Below are 21,277 nucleotides of genomic sequence, written 5' to 3' on the forward strand. Positions count from 1 at the left end.
TGTATGTATATGTATACGTTGACATGTATAGGAATGTATATATGCGTGTGTGGACGTGTATGTATATACATGTGTATGTGGGTGGGTTGGGCCATTTTTTCGTCTATTTCCTTGCGCTACCTCGCTAAGGCGGAAGACAGCGACAAAGTATGATAAATGAAATAAAAATGAATATATATATATATATATATATATATATATATATATATATATATATATATATATATATATATATATATATATATATATACATATATATATATATATAAGGAGAGACTATGGGCGGTCGTCAATTATCCTCAACACCTGGTCTTAAGATTTTTTGATTGGCGTTTATAACTTGACGTCAGCAGCCTTAATGACCCCGGCAGCTGACGGGCCTAAAGCCCAAATTACCAGCCAACCAAGGACGCAAGACTTGGAGAACCGCTCTGATGCCACACCACACACAACATACTAGCAGCAGGATGTGGCCAGATCTCCCTCAGCTCTTTCACACACTTCTACCCATTCTACGATCACACAAATGTGTTATCTCACCGTATTTTTCAGTCTGTCAATTATCATAGCCCTTAAAATATCTACGAGATTGTCTGTGGAACCAATACTAGAGTCCACGACTCCCAGGCCACGAAACAGAGAAAGCCGAGTTCACGCGAGGTTAGTCCCTATATCAAGTGTTAGGATAAGTCAGTCCAGCTCACAGGATGTGGTGCCCTCCCGTGTGGTGTGATCTTGCATGAACTCCTCAGCTCTACGAGATCGAGAACCTGGAGAAATGAGGGCCGATGTCTGTTCTGTAGACACTCGTATTAAGTTGAATCTTTACAATCAGAATTAGGTCACCAGAGCCAGCGACCGAGTGTGAACACAGCGAGCGAACGTGTGTGGCTGGCGCACGAAACAGCTTGAGAACGTTTGTAAACACATCGAGCGAACGTTATGAAAATACGATTAAATGATGCATTTCTCTTTCAACTTTGGTGCAATTAAATGATACACTTCTCTTTTAACTATGAAACATAAAAAAGACAGCATATATGAACAGTACTTTTACATGAATAACTGGGGGAAAAGAACAGGGTAGAACCGGAAAAAATCTGGGTAGATCCGTGTAGTATTTGGTAGAATTGGATAAATATTCAACCCCAAAAATACCCAATATTTGCCAAACGTTCCTCATCTCACTTTGTCATTTTCTGAACCTTCATTTGATGTATGTATTTCAGCAAAGAATTTTTTTCATGAGTGCAAGTGATTGTGACTCTCTCTCTCTCCATGTGTGTGTGTGTGTGTGTGTGTGTGTGTGGGTGTGCGCGCGCGCGCGTGTGTGTGTGTGTGTGGGTGTGCGCGCGCGCGCGTGTGTGTGTGTGTGTGTGTGTGGGTGTGTGTGTGTGGGTGTGTGTGTGGGTGTGTGTGTGTAGGTGTGTGTGTGTGTGGGTGTGCGTGTGTGTGTGTGTGTGTGTGTGTGTGTGTGTGTGTGTGTGTGTGTGTGTGTGTGTGTGTGTGTGTGTGTTCAAATCCTCTGGTAGCCCCATTTCAGAGCGAGGTGATATTTGCGACGATACTTGACACAGAAGAAAACTACTTCAGAAGTAACTAATTTACTGGATAACACTAAACCGGAGGTCCCATCCTTCAACCTCGTAAATATCTTCTTGAAGAAACTGGTGTGACAACCCTGCTCTGTTTACGAACCACGCTTCAACATGACCAAGTTTGAGGCCATTCACGTAATGGATTCTGCAAAACGTGGACAGATGCCATAGGCATTATACTCAACACTAACCAAGAGAAGGTTAATGGCTCACTTTTATGAAGGTGATGAGGTGAAAGATGAAATGGAAGTCTTACATCACAAGATACCTCACTGAATAATCGGAAATGACAGGGGGCGTTCAATAACGTCAGTACACCTTGGACTATACAGCAGTAGAGGGATGGGGTGACCAGCTGCCCACACTCTGATCTCACCGTAACACAAGAACTAGATTCAATCATCATCCAGAGGTCTTGCTTGACATGAAATCTTCCAATTCTGATTCCCGTACGAGACAAAGACAAATTACGAATCTCAGAAGACCAAGAGAACTCCACTAACTGTGTGGGTCGAGCGCTTCCATCTCGCATCAGGATAAGAAGCCCACAGTATGTCTGAGATTGAACCTCTCGATGATTTAAGAGTTACACTGACGCATGGCGACAGCATGGAGAGTGGGAGACTATTCGTTCCAAAGAATAACGAGAGGCTGGCAAACACGACGACTGAAATGTTCAGTGGTTGTTATGCTGTGAAGGGAACGGATAACACCGGATCACTTGCAACCAAGTGTGTGCTGAGACCATGTCAAAGCATTTTCTTTTGCAAGTAGATAATGATATCTTGTATGGGGTCTAGTAGATCTGGACTTACACGGAAGAGCTGCTAAATTCGATATTTTACGAGAGGAAGTGGTGCATGCTTTCCGAAAATCGAGGAGATCAGTGCATATTGGATCAGAGAAATGAGGTGGGGTATTATCTGCACCAAAGGGCAAACACAGCTCACAGTTGCCTCCAACTCTGGGAGCATGAACTCCACACACACACACACACACACACACACACACACACCTAGAGCTGACTACATGACTCTGGTCTAGAGCTTCTTACAGAAGCCATGTCTACAACATCGACCGCCTACCTACCACAACAGTGGGTGTGTGTGTGTGTGTGTGTATGGATGACTGACTCAGGCTGGTCTGCTGGGATCAATGGTCCGGGTCCTGAGGCTATGGTAGAGCGAGTGGAATGCAAGTGTATGACTGGTTGTGCGCTTGAATGTCACGTGGGTGATGCAGAGATATAGTTTCGACGTACGACAAAGACCTGTGCCGTCGTGGGGATACAATCCAGAACACTTCGTCGAAGCGATATTTCTCTTTAGAGAGAGAGAGAGAGAGAGAGAGAGAGAGAGAGAGAGAGAGAGAGAGAGAGAGAGAGAGAGAGAGAGAGAGAGAGAGAGACAAAGAGATGGACTGATTCTGCCGAAGGGTCTTAGACCATCATCCCCTTGCTATCTTATACTGAAATTACAACCATCACGTCACCATACACATAAGTAAACTTAGATATATTCCAGAGGCTGGACGTCTTAAATATGAACGTACCGAGGTTCTGCCCCGGAGACCAATAGGTAGCTTGTGTCTTCGATACCCCATACTGTTCGAACGATGCTCTCATGCACGGCGAAGCTCTAATCCAAGCATGCCTTAACATCAGCAAGGAAAAGTAAAGGAAAAATTAAATAGCGTCTTCTATTCATGTCGTGTTACGTGAAATATATATATCGGGAGTACGATAGCGACGGGTGGTTACGCTCCATGAATTTCTTACACGGGGAGTTTAATATCTGATGTTGCTGCTGTGCAAAACCAGTAACTAGTTATAAGGTTATCCAAGGTGGATTTTAGTTACTGGAAAGTCGACGAAGTGAAAACGGTGAAATAACAGACTTCGCAAAAAATCTCTAAAAGCAGCTGACGAACGGTGAAGCTGACGAATGGTGAAGCTGACGAACGGTGAAGCTGACAAACGGTGAAGCTGACGAACGGTGAAGCTGACGAATGGTGAAGCTGACGAATAGTGAAGTTGATGAATGATGAAGCTGACGAACGGTGAAGCTGACGAACGGTGAAGCTAACGAAAGATGAAGCTGACGAATGGTGAAGCTGACGAACGGCAAGCTGACGAATGGTGAAGCTAACGAATGATGATGCTAACGAATGTTGAAGCTGACGAATGCTGAAGCTAACGAATGGTGAAGCTATACACATCTATGAACCCATTCTATAAGCCTCACGTCTAAAGCCGGAAGGAAAGTGGACGCACTGATTACTCTGCCAGTAGTACCATTCACATCGAGACGCCGCTCTGAAATAAAGAGATGAACTAATCACATTTCGCGTAATGAAGAGAAAGAGTTCCTTTTTGATGGGCAGGACCTGGTCCTCTCCTCTGGTGAGGTGCCTCAGCACCTATTTTGCCGAGGACGAGGTGTTAGGTACGAACCCTCGGCCCTGTGCCTGGCCCACAGCTGCTGTGCCGACCCTGCCCTGCTGATGGATGAGCCTAATATTATCGAGAGACACAATCTCTCACTCATCACGGGCCTGAACCTCCCAGATTGTGCCTCCCGGTGATTTAGTCGCTGTTGTTAATTATTGCCAAAGTTCTGCCGTGTCACACGCTTCGTTAGGGATGCAACCCTTAGACCCAATTGGGGTTGGAGCTTGCTGGAAAGCTTCGAGGCTGCTCTCCATGCAGGAGCAGGGTAAGGTGGGCTTCCTTGGGGAAAGGAAACTCCAGCAACGACGCTGTACCTCTCTTCCTTCCGAAGACGATGATATGACCCACGTCGAAGGAGTCTTCTCGCTTGTGATGCATCCAGTCGCAGGCGGAGTCCGGGAACACCTGTGTGGTCATATACCTCCTTCATCCAGCCAGGGGAAGATCCTCATGCACTGTACGTGGTGTGTGTGTGTGTGTGTGTGTGTGTGTGTGTGTGTGTCATGCATACGCAGACACAGAAGTCCGCAAAGCACCTGTTTGCTTGCCTTACTGGCCTTAAATCTTCCAACTTCGAAGACATGTGGCTCAAAACCTTACTCTTTTGTTTCATATGTCCTCCTCCCAACCCATCCATGACCATACGACTTCTTTCCATGAGGCTTTGCAGTCTTCACATCCACTCGCTGAATTCCTCTATACATGGATTTCAATATACACCGCAAAGAAGACATACTTCATCCTAGTTAAGCTGAGATCCTGTATTTTACTTTCCCTACTAGTGTGACACAACTAATTCAACACTCAACACGAATTTCTGCTCGCTACGTTCATTGCTCCAACATAATCGATCCATCTTTCAAACCCTTAAACTTTCTCACTTAAATGCACTCTCTTCTACCCTGCTTAAGGTCATCCGATCATGCTTTTATTTCTATCATTTCCAACTGGGGCCTGTTTGCTCGCTATTCGTCCCTCCAACTGGGGCCTGTTTGCTCCCTATTCGTCCCTCAGAATGCCAATTTTGGCATCCCGTAAGGGGACAGTGCCCTTCCTTGCTCAGTTTTTATTCTGACTTTCTTTAGCGCACAGCTGCTTTGCCGAGCGGGATGCTTCCAGCTGTGCTGCCCATATAGCGGAGGTCATCTTGAGCGAGATACGGTTCTACTTCCCTTCTACTAGATATTTTTCCCTCCACGACATAGTCTGGTCTGGTAGATTCTTCCATAAATGGACAGGTCTTATTAGGCTACCATACGTTTATCTTCTCCCACAGCTCATTGCAACATCATTTCTGCTAGGGATCACTACTGCAAGACTGTTATTCGTACAGTCAAGCGAGTTTGCATGAGAAGAAAGCGTGTTGACCAGAAGTCTTCTAGACTAATGAATATTTTTGCTCCAGAACCAAAGTGATCACCTTCTGTTTCTGTAATTCAGGTCTTTTCATCTCTTTTCCGACCTCTTTCCTGCCACTAACAAAGCTATTCTTTTCGGCATCTTTGTCTTATATACACATATTTGCTCGCCAGCTTCCGCGTGAGCGAGGTAGCGTCAAGAACAGATGACAGAGCCTTGGAGGGAAAATTCCTCATATGGTTCCTTAGCCTGTTCTTTTGGAAAGTAATACAGGTAGAGAGGAGTTCCAGCCACCCTCTCCCATATATACAGTAGGAATATTCAACAAGTTCTACAGCTGCCAGACGTAGAAACTTCAGCTTCCTACAAGTAAGATGCGTTACGATAATTCAGGCCAGACGGCCAGGTCCATCGACAGTGATAAACCCACCAACAGTGATATAGTGTACGATAACACAGGAGACGTCCTGCGACTGCCAGGCGTATAAGAACTCTTACTGACACACATACACAAATCACACGTACAACAACGCAGATGACATCCCGCGACTGCCAGGCGTACGACGTAAGTCTCCCCGGCAGTGATATATCGGGCGACGTACGTCAACAAAACCTACTAATCTGCTGCTAACATTTCACGGGATTCAAAGGTCAAGAGTTTGTTTTTTTTTTCTCTCTCTTCCATTATAAAGAGGAGAGATTGCTGCCGCCAGCCACGCCATTCAGCCTCTTCATAAGTCATCGTTAACACACATCCATCTGCACTGTTGCCACCACATCACTGGCTCTGCACTGTTGCCACCACATCACTAGCTCTGCACTGTTGCCACCACATCACTGGCTCTGCATTGTTGCCACCACATCACTGGCTCTGCACTGTTGCCACCACATCACTGGCTCTGCACTGTTGCCACCACATCACTGGCTCTACAATGTTGCCACCACATCACTGGCTCTGCACTGTTGCCACCACATCACTGGCTCTGCAATGTTGCCACCACATCACTGGCTCTGCACTGTTGCCACCACATCACTGGCTCTGCACTGTTGCCACCACATCACTGGCTCTGCAATGTTGCCACCACATCACTGGCTCTGCACTGTTGCCACCACATCACTGGCTCTGCAATGTTGCCACCACATCACTGGCTCTGCACTGTTGCCACCACATCACTGGCTCTGCACTGTTGCCACCACATCACTGGCATCAATACTTGGAAAACGAGTCACTGTCGCATTTCCATTCATCTGTTACGACGAATGAATTTCTTATAGTGAGTGAATGCGTCATCACTGGAGACACACACAGATAGACAGACACAGACAGACAGGCACTTTGACGAACTCACAGACAGGTTGCGTAAACAGAGGGTAAGGAGAAAGGGCCGCTGAAATGTTCTGGTCTGGTCCCCCGGGAAAAAATCACGAGAAATGAACAAAATAACTGAAGTATAACTAAAGAACATCCCAACGAGCGGTGGGAATTTGAAAAAAAAAAAAATGAAAAAAGGGTCTATATATATATATATATATATATATATATATATATATATATATATATATATATATATATATATATATAAGGACAGACATCATCATACTGGCATGAGTAAATATAAATGTTCAAACCTCAGAGCAAAAACGCACCTAAGATGAAGTCACTCCTCTCCCAGAAACTTGAACCCAGGTTGACTCATATGTAACCAATGGAAATTAAATCTCCCGGTAAAATTCATATATCTATCTATCTATATCTATCTATCTCTACCTTATGAGATCGTAACTTGTACTCAGCAAATTGGAAATATCTCTGGAGGGACTCATCCAGTCACTGCTGCCCTCCATCGAGACGCAGCTTGCCAAAGTCGACAATGTAATCACAAGTTCTGCCCACCAATCAAGACGGAGGGGGTTCGGGTCCGACGACAAGTGATCGCACACCATGACCCGCACAGGCCAGGTTACCTACCTGATCCCACAAAGGGAAACTGGTCGCTGAGGGAGGAGGGGAAAAAAAAGGGAAAGAAAAAAAAAAACTCGCTAGTGGGACGATAATGGTTTTTCATTGAAGAGGAGGTCGTAGGAGAGAGAGAGAGAGAGAGAGAGAGAGAGAGAGAGAGAGAGAGAGAGAGAGAGAGAGAGAGAAGGATCACCTCTTTAGCTCGAATTAGCAGTTTCCGATGCCATGTAGACACTGATTTGATCTGTCTTTCAATGATGAAAGACATAATTTTTGTTATATTTCCCCTCCTCTCCCTCCTCCTTCCTTGGATCATTATGCCACGACACCTTTTTCATCTACATATCCAGATCTTTCACAGGATCCTACACTACGTAGGTCAAGGGTCAAGCAACCCAGAGACGCATATGTTGGGCCGCTGCTCCTGTTAAGTCGCAATGGATTGAGAGTTAACACCGTACACAGATACCTTCGTACATCCTCACACAATACATGGGATGCATCCGTGACGAACCAGTTCTGCTAATTTATTCATAAAGGGAAAAAGGTCAGCAAGAAGCCTTTTCTTTCCTTGCCATCCGTTGGCCATTTTTCAACCAGCGTTCATGAGATTTGGCAAAAACATGTCATTTTACATACACAACACTAAGCGTGCATCAAACCTGTGATTCGATTTATTTCCAGCTATACTATACTAGTTAGCTGTGATTTTCTTTTAGATGGGTCATTATTTTCCTACAATTTAGCCGATATATATATAAAAAAATTCGTATACACATGGCCTCCCACACACTCGACATACTGACAGTGACAAACCCGTAATTTCATCCAATATGACCATTGTCGCGGTCAGAAGTTAAAGAGAACCATGTTCTCTACGTCACACCTACGGTCAGGGAAACGCTCAGCAACTGTTACAGCCTCTCCTTCATCTACACGAGTCCTGCCACAAAGATGTTCACGATGAGTATCAATTCATGATGGGTGTGGAGAGAGATAAGTGTGCTTTCGCTTGTAAATGTTGGCACTTTCTTGTTCCTTCTGCTTGACGTATTGACTCGCTGTCTGTCGGCTGTTCTGCTTCTTACACTGACTCGCTGTCTGTTGGCTGTTCTGCTTCATATAGTGACTGGCTGTCTGTTGGCTGTTCTGCTTCTTACACTGACTCGCTGTCTGTTGGCTGTTCTGCTTCTCACACTGACTCGATGTTTATTGGCTGTTCTGCTTCTTACACTGACTCGCTGTCTGTTGGCTGTTCTGCTTCATATAGTGACTGGCTGTCTGTTGGCTGTTCTGTTTCTTACACTGACTCGCTGTCTGTTGGCTGTTCTGCTTCATATAGTGACTGGCTGTCTGTTGGCTGTTCTGCTTCTTACACTGACTCGCTGTCTGTTGGCTGTTCTGCTTCATATAGTGACTGGCTGTCTGTTGGCTGTTCTGCTTCTTACACTGACTCGCTGTCTGTTGGCTGTTCTGCTTCTCACACTGACTCGATGTTTATTGGCTGTTCTGCTTCTTACACTGACTCGCTGTCTGTTGGCTGTTCTGCTTCATATAGTGACTGGCTGTCTGTTGGCTGTTCTGCTTCTTACACTGACTCGCTGTCTGTTGGCTGTTCTGCTTCATACAGTGACTGGCTGTCTGTTGGCTGTTCTGCTTCATACAGTGACTGGTTGTCTGTTGGCTGTTCTGCTTCATACAGTGACTGGTTGTCTGTTGGCTGTTCTGCTTCATACAGTGACTGGTTGTCTGTTGGCTGTTCTGCTTCATACAGTGACTGGTTGTCTGTTGGCTGTTCTGCTTCATATAGTGACTGGCTGTCTGTTGGCTGTTCTGCTTCTTACACTGACTCGCTGTCTGTTGGCTGTTCTGCTTCATACAGTGACTGGCTGTCTGTTGGCTGTTCTGCTTCATACAGTGACTGGTTGTCTGTTGGCTGTTCTGCTTCATACAGTGACTGGTTGTCTGTTGGCTGTTCTGCTTCATACAGTGACTGGTTGTCTGTTAGCTGTTCTGCTTCATACAGTGACTGGTTGTCTGTTGGCTGTTCTGCTTCATACAGTGACTGGTTGTCTGTTGGCTGTCTTCGTGTGAACTGATTCCATACCATCTTGGGAACCACCTCGAATATGGTAACATTAACCCGACTCTTGTGACCTTTAACCAAGGTGTTACCTTGTATATAAAACATTTCTGATTAACAAAATGAACATAACAGAAAAGCAATTTGCTCATATTTTACCACAATACACGTAGACCCTTGCTTAATTACTCCAAAGGTTAATTGTTGGCTTATCCGGTGAGAGTGTGTGTGTGTGTGTGTGTGTGTGTGTGTGTGTGTGTGTGTGTGTGTATGTGTGTGTGTGTGTGTGTGTGTGTGTGTGTATGTGTATGTGTGTGTGTATGTTGTGTGCATATGTGTATGTGTGTGTGTGTGTATGTGTGTGTGTATGTATGTGTGTGTATATGTGTGTATATATATATATATATATATATATATATATATATATATATATATATATATATATATATATATATATATACTATAAACTATGGTCTCAGTTATGAGATGCGCCGTGACAAAAGATCATTATATGTTCTTGCATCATCGACAGACCCCACAGCATCCGTTTGGAGAGACTGAAGTCTGCGTGTTTATACTCCCAGAGACTTAAGCATAATGTAGCAACCCTTGATGTAGTTACGATCCCTGAGCACGACCTTTAAGGATCTGGTGTGAAGCAAGACCATCATTTCTAAGGGTCGTTCCGTCGTACTCAGGGGTTCACAAAAGCAGCTCTACAGTACACTTGAAACATAATAGCAGATTCTGACCCTCCGGGCTCTCTTCTGCTAGCTCATGCAGGGGGTGCTAACACACCCTCACACCCAGGCAACTGCTCTTTACCTAGTCATCACCACTCCCCTCGTCCCTGGCTTCCATATCACCACCACGCCCTCCATCACCCTGTCCATCACCCCCTTCCCTCTCTTCCTATCACAGCCTGGAAAGCACAGTTACACTGCTCAGTGGTTTAATCACCCATCCCGCTAGTTTCCTCATCTGACGTCCCGTATGGGCAGCACAACCTTCCCTCTCAACTCCATAATGATATATGATAATGTTCTTCCCGATAACATACCACCCCCAGCAGCCAGTAATTCCAGTCCTGCCGAGTAAAATGGTTAAACTATTACATGATGTGTATGGGGCGTTAGTGCTCGTGCGTCTGGCAACGTTCTCGCCTTGTCTACAGTGTACGAACGGGCAGACGGGCTGCAACGCTTTCTGTATAGTATAGAATATCTATTTAACAATATCTATATGACAAGGGAATAGGAGAGAGAGAGAGAGAGAGAGAGAGAGAGAGAGAGAGAGAGAGAGAGAGAGAGAGAGAGAGAGAGAGAGAGAGAGAGCTCTATTTGAAAACTGGGAAACTTTAGGTAACTCGCTTTTACAATGTGATTAATACATCACCGCGCAAGTCCGTTTCGCCCCCGGAGAGTGAGCCTAGATTTACTTGAGAGTGTGTCGTGTTGAAAAACTCATGTCAAGCTTATATAACGGTGTCGGGCTGGAATAAATACTTAATGCTCTTATCAAGTGTACTCTGAGACATCGAGAGAGAGAGAGAGAGAGAGAGAGAGAGAGAGAGAGAGAGAGAGAGAGAGAGAGAGAGAGAGAGAGAGAGAGAGAGCCAACTGCATCGATATGAATGAAGAAAAAATAATAATAATCACAGAACAACTACATACCTGAATTCTTGACTGGAGTTTAGTTCCTCCCTCGTCATGATAGACTGCGGCACATTGTGGCGGCGCTGATGACTACTGCCCCCTACCCGTCGGTCCAGAGACTCCCAGAGACCCTTGAAGGAAGAACAGATTACAGCTGGAGCGATCTTATGTCACCTTCCTTAAGAACATGGGCCCTTCCCTCCCTCCTTCTACTATAAAATCAACAAAGGCTCATGTGAGGTTCTGTGAACTTCATAAACCATCCATAAACAAGTGCACTGCCATGTAAGTGAACAGATCAGTTTCCCGTTAGTTAGGCTATGGGGTATGTCACCTACTGTATTACTGTAACTATTCATCATGTAATGTTCAATCGAGATCATAATATACGAAAAACCACTAAACTGTCAACATCCCTGCGTATCTGCCACCCTGGCTAGCTCACCCGTATGCTTATCCAAAGTGTGGAAATATTCAGCTCACTCTAATCTTAAGCTCTTGTATGATTAGTTAACTAACTAGAATCACTGACTCCCAGTTCTGTAATATCTGTAATACCTCAACTGAGTATTATCAGCCAAATGGGTGTCTACATCCAATGAAATATTATCTATTTGTTTATATATTTAGAGACACAGTAATTATTGTTCTTGACCACAAGTTTGCACGAGCCAGCCCAGGGTCAGACCCACATGGGTTCGAATCCTGTGCGTGGCAGTCGTCCCACACCCAAACTAGGTGTTCATCTTCCCCATGGGTCTAGTCGATCAATGGGTGCCTGACTGGGGTGGGGGTGTGTGTGTGCATGCATGCATACATACACAATAGTAAAGACACGGTAAATATATACAAGGTTAAGAGACGGGGCAACACGAGTGTAAAGTTCTGTCTCCGTAGCACACAAACACAGATATACAAGCACCAAATCGCTTTAAAAACCTGCGATAAGCAAATTGTTCCGATATCGCAATAAACATACGTCTAACGTACCGGAGAAATGACACAAACAGGAAACAATACACAGGTTTATCCATGCATCACTTTAAGAGTGCCACCTGATTGGCCGGCACCAAACACCATTACCGACCGCGAGAGTTACTCCTCGACCAATCACATACTAGGTACATACTAAAGGCAACCAATCACGTGTGTCTTGCAGCTGGTGGAAAATAAGACGAGAGACTGAGATGACAATGGCACCTGTTGTGTGGCCTTGAGTGGCAGGGTAGGATTTTCTGCACACACACACACACACACACACACACACACACACACACACACACACAGTCATTAATGTATTTATATGTCTTTTACCTATAGTTATCTAAGGCCCAATTTCTATAAATAAGTCTTGGAACTTTGGAAAGACTCCTGAAGCCTAAAACTGCACTACTTCCAGCAGCAGGGAAATGAAGGCTCCTTTAGAGTAAGAAATTCTTTGACGAGGCTGTTCTAGCAACGATATAGCCTCGCTAAAGATAACTTTTCACTCGAGTTATAACCTCGAGCGGGAGGAGTCCTGTAACACACACACACACACACACACACACACACACACACACACACACACACATGTACAGTATTCATTATCTTTGCCTGCTTTTCAGAAAGAAATTAAGATATTCAGATAGACTTTCTCAGACAGACTTTCTCTGAGACGTCTTAAGCCCTTTCCATGGGTCGGTAGCCAGTCTGTACCACCTCCCAGGGCAGAGAACAAAACCCACTCTGGTGGCGGTGACAGGCATTAATACCCTCCTCCCTCAAGATACTCCCGCCACAAATAAGAAAAGAAAACACGTCTGAGGACCCGTCACTCAGGCGAAGGTGGGAAGGTGTGTACCCAAGGAGTCAATTGCTGTTCAAACGGCGCTTCTCCGAATTAAAGATGAATTAAGAATAGAGGCTTCGGGTAAAGGAACTCATCAGCACTTAAAGATGCGAAATAAATGGGTTTCTACTATCAGCAAATTAGTTATATTGTGACTCAGATTGCGGAGGAAAGCCATCATCAGTCACTCCTGTGCCCTATCCTTCGACCAACTCTTTCTTGTTCTTCAATCCTTCCATTCTAACACCCCCTCATTCAATCCTTCCATCTCTATCATCCTTTTCTTCTATCCTTCCAACTCATTCAATCCTTCAAATTCCCTTTTCAATCCTTCCATCTCTCCCACCCTGTTCTCAAATCCCTCCATCTCTACCATCGTATATTTTAACCCTTCCATCTCTATCAGCCTCTTCTTCAATCCTTCCATCTCTATTATCTATATTTTCTCATTGTAATTCATCCTTACTCCCAGTTCTGTCACATCTTTTGATTTTTCTGTTCTTTCAGGTGTGACTTCTGTTCTTCTGATCCTCTGTGTGTCTATTTCTTCCTCTCTGATCCTCTGTGTGTCTGCTTCTTACTTTTCAATTCTCTGTGTGTCTACTTCTTACTATCTGATTGTCTGTATGTCTTCTTCTGACGCTCTAATCCCCTGCACATCTTCCTCTTGCTCTTTGATCCTCTCCCTTTTCCCATCTTCTTATATTTCTCTCTCTTGATCTACTTCTCTTCTTTTATCTCCGGTCATGACTCCTCCACACCACTACTCCCCGCGCCTCCACTCTACACACCACCTCCTGGTGTTTACCTTCCCCGTGTGACGAAGGTCCTGATGGATGAAGATGAGGAATTCGAGTCTTCGTCTACCTTCGCTACCCGTTCCCATGCTCATCCTCAGTCTCCTCAGTAGCAATAGTCTCCCTCAGTACCTAAATCTCTCACACCTGTTTCTAAGTCTCCACTTCACTGTCTCTCACTTGCCTTGGGTCTTCATCCCCTGTCCGTCTGTCTCTAAACCCCATCCTCTACAATGCTCATCTCCAAACTACTTCCTCAAGCCAGGTATCTCTGTCTCTCCCCCTAATCCAGGTATCTCTCAGCCCCTCACCCATGCCTGACAGTTCTAAGCTCCTCCCTCAAGCTTATCTCCAAGCTCCCATTTCAGCTTGTCATTTCTAGCCTCACTTTCGTGAACCTTCCCATCGCCATGGAGTTTGCCAAACTTCTAGTTTACATTTTTGTTTTCTTGGTGTCATATGTTCAAGGGTTTGTTCCTTAATCTGTTGGTAAACCTTCAGGCACTTCAGTTTTGCCTTGAACATCATCACACTTATTAGAATTCGATTCTTCTGTTACCCACAACTTACTAGTAAACAAATGCGATCCATCCTTTTTGGTTGGCACAGAGCCCGTCATTGAGAATCTAAGTTCCTTGACTTAGAATTCACGAAGAGAAACTTGATGTAAGTTGTTGCACCTTCTATCGACCAGCTGAAACTTGTCAGAACTTGAAGTTGGTAAACCTTCTATCGACCAGCTGAAACTCGTCAGAACTTGAAGTTGGTAATTCAAGGAGGATGAAGAACTAAGTAAGCCGTAGATGTTGCCCGTGCCTAGGATTCGAACTCAGAGTGAGATACACCGTCATCCACGCTGAACACAGTCCCACAGCAGTGCTCTATCTCGCTAATATATTTCAATTTCCAGGACAGTTCACCCTAATGCCCCGAACACAGTAACGAATTCGTCCCCACGCGAATAAAGACTGGTAGAACAAACCTTTTACTCTTGTTTCACCTTGTATAACCTGACAGCCAGTGTTCCCCACAGGCTCTCTTATTGAGGTCAAACTGCTACTGCCATCAGAATGTTGTGTCGCTCCTCTCACATTCCCTCGGCGAGAATATCTAATTACTCCCTCGCCTGGTGCAGTCGAAGCCACAGTACCTGGGCGACCAGACCACACGAAGCGACTTTATCATGGGGAGCAGGACGCTTGGGTACGGTCGGCTACACACACACGAGCAGCGTATCCCTGAAGAACACAGGAGCAATGGAGCCCTGAAGAACATAATAATAGTGTACCCCTGAACAGCATAGGAGGAGTGTAGTCCTGATAACATAGGAGGAGTGTAGCCCTGAACAACACATATGCAGCGTAGCCCTGAACAAAAGGTAGTCAGAGGAAAACCCTAAAACCTTAATGTCTCTTCACACATTTCCTTATGGCGTTCATCATTGTGGAAGACTGAACACGATACGGTGATGGGTTCCCATGTTACATAATCTGGGGGTAAAACTTTTCTCTGGGGTTAGAACCTCCCATCCTGGTTATCTATGGGGTTAAAACCTCCTTCTCCCATGTTACCTTTAGGATTAGAACTTCTAATCCTGCTCACCTCTGGGGTAAGAACCCCTCTCCCTGCATACGTTTGGGGTTGGAACCACTCTTCCAGGTTACCTCTGGGTTTAGAACCTCTCCCACGTTACCTCTGGGGTTTAGAACTGCTCTCCCAGTTTACCTTTTTTGGGTTTAGAAACTCTTCCCCAACTTATCGTTTCCTAGTTAGAACTTCTCTCCTAGGTTATATCTGGGGTCAGAACCTCTCCAAGGCTACCTCTGAGGTTAGAACCCTTCTCCCAGGATACATTCAGGGTTAGAACCCCCTATTCCTCTCTACCTCTGGTTTCAGAACCTCTCTCCCAAGCTACCTCAGGGGTGGAGCCTCTCTCTCTCTCTCTCTCTCTCTCTCTCTCTCTCTCTCTCTCTCTATATATATATATATATATATATATATATATATATATATATATATATATATATATATATATATATATATATATATATTTATCTATCTATCTCTCTCTCTCACACACACAATTAACACTATGACACCCCCTAAATATCACGACTCGTTATTCTAACTGCTAGACTTTCCTGCGGTGAGCGAGACGCGCTAGCCCTCCCTCATGGCAAACATCTCGTCACAAGTACTCATGAGCAGGAAGGCTCTTTCTCCCTCTAGCGCTGAACACTATGCGTTCATCTTGTCATTCTGGCAGTACCCCTGAACAACACAGGAAATGCGTAGCCCTGAACAACACAGCAGCAGTGTATCCCTGAACAACACAGCAGCAGTGTACCCCTGAACAACACAGCAGCAGTGTATCCCTGAACAACACAGGAACAGCGTAGCCCTGAACAACACAGCAGCAGTGTATCCCTGAACAACACAGCAGCAGTATAGCCCTGAACAACACAGCAGCAGTGTATCCCTGAACAACACAGGAGCAGTGTATCCCTGAACAACACAGCAGCAGTGTATCCCTGAACAACACAGGAGCAGTGTATCCCTGAACAACACAGCAGCAGTGTATCCCTGAACAACACAGCAGCAGTGTATCCCTGAACACAGCAGCAGTGTATCCCTGAACAACACAGCAGCAGTGTATCCCTGAACAACACAGCAGCAGTGTATCCCTGAACAGTACATATGCAGCTTAGCCCTGAAGAAAAGGTAGTCAGGGGAGCACCCTAATACCTAAAAACCCTAAGACCTTAATGTCTCTTCGCACATTTCCTCATGGCGTTCAACACTGTGGAGGATTGAACGCGATACGGTGATGGGGTTCCCATGTTACATAATCTGGGGGTAAATACAAGTAGATACGCTCTGGGGGTTAAGTTTATCCTCCTCACAGACATCAGACGGGAAGTTCTACCCCAGTTTTGTTGTGTTGCTAAGCTCAAGGGAAGGAGTCAGGGTGCCAAAGGTCAACGCGTAGGTCAGAGGTTACCAGGTCACGTCCTCAGAAGGTCTAAAGTATTCGACAGACTGTGGGAATAAGGGCTTTATGTTTCGCAGGCGGTTTCCAGGGATGTTGCCACGTTCCAGGTCAGTAGCTACGTTCCAGGTCAGCACCTTCGTTCCAGGTCAGTAGCTGCATTCCAGGTCAGTAGCTGCATTCCAGGTCAGCAGCGACGTTCCAGGTCAGTAGCTTCGTACCAGTGTCAGTAGCTGTACAGTCCAGACCTCGTCAGCACCCTTCTGTTCCAGGTCAGACCTGTGTCATATGCTTCCAGGTCAGCAGCGACGTCCAGGCAGTGTGTCGACAGTGATTCCAGGTCAGCAGCGTCGTTCCAGGTCCGCACACCTTCGTTCCAGATCAGCACCTTCGTTCCAGGTCAGCACCTTCGCTCCAGGTCAGTAGTTGCGCTTCTGCCGCTGGAGTTAAAAAGTCAAAGGTCAAGCGCACGGGGTCACTGGGGATTAACCTTGTTCTCGTAACGTCAAGCAGCAGGGCAGGTCGATAGAGGTGATGTACGTATGTTGGTCTTCCCTGAAGGGATAACTATCATACCCTTAGTATACTCTAGTATACCTGGTATGGGATGCTGTGGTGTGAGTGGCGTAATAGGAGGCTGATATACTCGAGTATGCTCAATTCTAGTTCGTTTGTTGCTGATTTATATGACTAAGATAATTCTGGTATAGACCAGCATATCATTTAGTACTCTGATATATTCGATATACCTCGACATATCTGCCGAATCTCGATAGAGATGTTCCACATCGTCACGCGTATAACCCCAGGTATGTGCTGTTGTATATCTGCTTTAACTCGACACGCTTTCTATCTGCTATACACTAATATGTCTGCTATAAACGTCTGAGCATACTTGCTCTACCTCTATATGCCTGCTATACCACTTGCATGCACGCTATACCATTACATGACGGGTACACCCCTCGCTTGGCTGTTCTGCTCTCCTTTCCTTCGCCTGGTACGGTTTAACCACTGCACAAGAGGTGTTTCCTTCTTGACTGGGCGCGGAGCCTATGGTGAGGTGGGGTGAGCGGGAGGGGGGGAGTTTAAGAGAGCGAGAAGTGGGGGGAAGGTGGGAGGGTTCTGTGGCTGGGCTGGCTCAGAGTGGAGGGACTGGGAAGGGGACGGGGGAGTATCCGTGCCATAAACAGCCTTCCCCAGAAGCGGCAGCAGCAGCCTTCGGCGCAATGCTTTCCCCTTGTCTAATGCATGTGTGGCCAAACACACTCCTGGCCTGTGAGCACTACCGCGCTGCCATGTTATATCGCAGTGCTGATCGCATTACAGCTACGTAAGCACACACACACACACACACACACACACACACACACACACACACACACACAAACATACACACACACACACGCTAAGAGATGGGACTTAGGGAGTGTTGGAGTTCTCTACCCATACTGTGAAATAAGTAATCACACAAACACTAAAGACAGAATTCACGGGGAAAAACATGTATCTATCGAGGATGGATACATGACAACAAGGAGGAGGGAAAAAGACGAGACAAAGAAGGAGGGAGACTGGCTCTCATGATGAGGGACAATGTTGTCTCAGGAAATATAGATGGACGACCCATCCAGACGGCACATGATGGTAGGACTAACTGTACGAAAGAATTGTATCATGGTGGCGATTATTCATAACCCCTCAAAGCATTTCAGTGCATCAGAACAAATAAATGAGGATAAGAATGAAGGAACAATCGAGAGGATACAGGATGCAACACCTGAACACGCAATCCTTAGAGAGGGTTGAATTCTAATGTTGAGGGATTTTCATTTATAGAAAGAGGACTTTGAAGAATTAAGATTCTCATGGAGACACAAGTCCTCATGGAGACAGTCATGGAGACACAAGTCCTTCTGGGGACGGAGTCATGGACACACAAGTACTCATGGAGACAAAGTCATGGACACACAAGTACTCATGGAGACAGAGTCATGGAGCCACAAGTCCTCGTGGAGACAGAGCCATGGAGACACAAGTCCTCATGGAGACAGTCATGGAGACACAAGTCCTTATGGAGACGGAGTCATGGACACACAAGTCCTTATGGAGACGGAGTCATGGACACACAAGTCCTTATGGAGAAAGAGTCATGGACACACAAGTCCTTATGGAAAGTCCTGGAGACAAGTCCTCAAAAGAAATGTCTCAGAGTGTTCAAAGAATAATCCCCCCGCCCCCATCAGAACGTCACATCACAGCAAGAATCGGAGACCCTGACATATGAACATATGTGGTGTACCACATGGACAACATAATCATGTAATGCATTTGATCATACGGTAAACGAGGACAAACAACGATGAAAGAGGAAAATAGACTCAAAGAAGAGATATAATAGTGGTTATTACACATGACTAAACTATTTCTTTGAGAACATAAACCGGGAATGGACTTTTGTCACCACGGAACAGATCAATGTTATAGAGAACTCTTTAAGAAATTTCCCAGGAGCTGGAACATAGATACCTGTAGCTGCATAATAGAGAGGGAAGGACATGAAAGATAAAGAGAGATATCTTTCAATATTTCATGGCTGAAAAGTAGAAAAATAAAAGAGTTCGGGATGTGGTCTACGGGAGATATTGGAGGCACTAATATTAGCCAGCATTTGAGAAGTGTAAGAGAACGAGGAATGAGAACAGTAGAATAAAACAGAGGAAGAGAAAAACGTCGAAAATAAAACTTCGTACAAAGCAAGAGATAATCCAAAGCGTTTTCCCAAAAATGATTAGGATTATAACATCGGTTTAAGAGCAATTGATAATACGAAGAGAATCAGAGGTGAGAAATGTATAGGATGACGTCAAGACATACGAAGAACTAAAGAACAGCTCGAAAGTGTTTTCAAAGTGGAAGGCACTACATCCCCAACATCGGCAAGATGGAATCAGGGGATTCTGGAAAGCATTTGAAGTGCGAGGAAAAAGATTACTAAAGGTCTCAGACCCACATAATGCTCGTAGTTCCGTTGACGTTTCTCTGTGTGTGTTGAAGGTGTGTATGTAGGTACGCCTGACAGGCCGACTGAAATGGTTAACGTGCCAGTGGAAGAAGATATCTAACGCCTCTCTCACAGGAGTGTTCTGTAAAACACTAGTTAAAAATAATCAGAAAGGAATTGCAGGTTGCAAAGCAGAAACAACTCGGGTTCAATGACATCTGCGAGAGAGTTTGCTCCTATTTAGACAAAAGAGAAAGAGGTGTGTATTATGGGTATCCAAACTACCAGAAAGCATTTGACACAACCATACACGAGGAAGGTGAAGAAGCTGGATTTTCCGGCCAGGTCCATCTATTGGATATGACCTTTTATGGATGGGAGTCACCAGTGGCGTGCTACAGGGCTCGGCCTGACGGCCATTACTCTTCTTCATTTATGCAAAGACGATGCTGAAAGGTCCGGACTTATACTTGAATATGGCATCAGCTTACAAGAGGACCCAAGCAAACTCTCAAATTGGTCATATGTACGAGTAATGAAATTTAACCCCAGGAAATGGAAAGTAATGACGTTGGCACAAAGCGAAAGAAGCCTTCGACCAGAGACTATCAAGCAAGGTGCAAGCTGCAGGAATGTGTGTAAGAGGCACTTAGGAGACGACATTGTGCCTAACCTGTTGTCACAGTACCATATCAGGAGACAAACTATTCGTTGGCAAATATCTATTACGTGCGTGGATATGCACAGGCTCAGCACACTGTTCATACCCTGTATTAGGCCATGACTAGAATATTCCTCTTAGGTTTAGTCGTAGCACTAATAGAGAAGGTCCAGAAGCAGACCAACAAAGCTATTACCAAAATTAAGAGAAGTGGATCACACTTGAGAGGTCAGAGGCCATGAATTCGACCAGAAGGTGAGAGAAAAGAGTAAAGGGTGACTTGGTCATAACCTTTTAAGTTTTTAGACCAGTTTGATGGTCAACAGTGAACAGTCCTTCGAAAGATGCGAAGCCAGATGGATCAGATGTCAGAGCCAAACAAAATTAACCAACATTAGCAAAAAGACAAAGAAGAACTTTTACAATATGAATGTGCTGGACGTTTAGGGAATAAGCTGGATTATAAACCTAAAGATGTGAACAGTACAAAAGAAGTTTCTATAACTGTATGGCAGCTGATGAACTTCAAGAGAAGGAGCCCCATGAGTGTAGAACTTCCAGCACAAGCTGCTACTTACACAGACGCTCACAGACACACCCATACACGACTATGTAAAGTGATATAAAGTCTACTGTTCTGTGCTTCTTTTCAGAGGTCTCTTGTATAACACTGTATGCATTCACTTCCCATGTTCTCAGCCGAGATTAATGACATCAATTCAAAGAATCTTTGATTATCATTATCATCATTACTATTATCATATTTTTATCATTATTATTATCATTATTATTATCATTATTATTATTATTATTATTATAATCATCATCATCATCATTACTATTATTATCATTACGGTTATTACTAATATCAAACTCACAGAAACATACCCA

General features: G+C 44.8%; 1 protein-coding gene and 1 long non-coding RNA gene across 2 annotated transcripts in view; one reads left to right on the forward strand and one right to left on the reverse strand.

The window, feature by feature from the left end:
• LOC139766676 (uncharacterized) overlaps positions 1-21,277 on the forward strand; it is a 542,423-nt gene that overhangs the window by 491,863 nt on the left and 29,283 nt on the right. The window lies entirely within an intron of this gene.
• Positions 1-21,277, reverse strand: part of LOC139766799 (uncharacterized) — a 141,373-nt gene that overhangs the window by 100,365 nt on the left and 19,731 nt on the right. The window contains exon 2 of the long non-coding RNA XR_011716951.1: positions 11,123-11,235. This is a non-coding gene — a long non-coding RNA (uncharacterized lncRNA). The remainder of the gene's footprint in view (positions 1-11,122; positions 11,236-21,277) is intronic.

This window comes from Panulirus ornatus, chromosome 58 (assembly GCF_036320965.1).
Source record: "Panulirus ornatus isolate Po-2019 chromosome 58, ASM3632096v1, whole genome shotgun sequence".
NCBI lineage: Eukaryota > Metazoa > Arthropoda > Malacostraca > Decapoda > Palinuridae > Panulirus > Panulirus ornatus.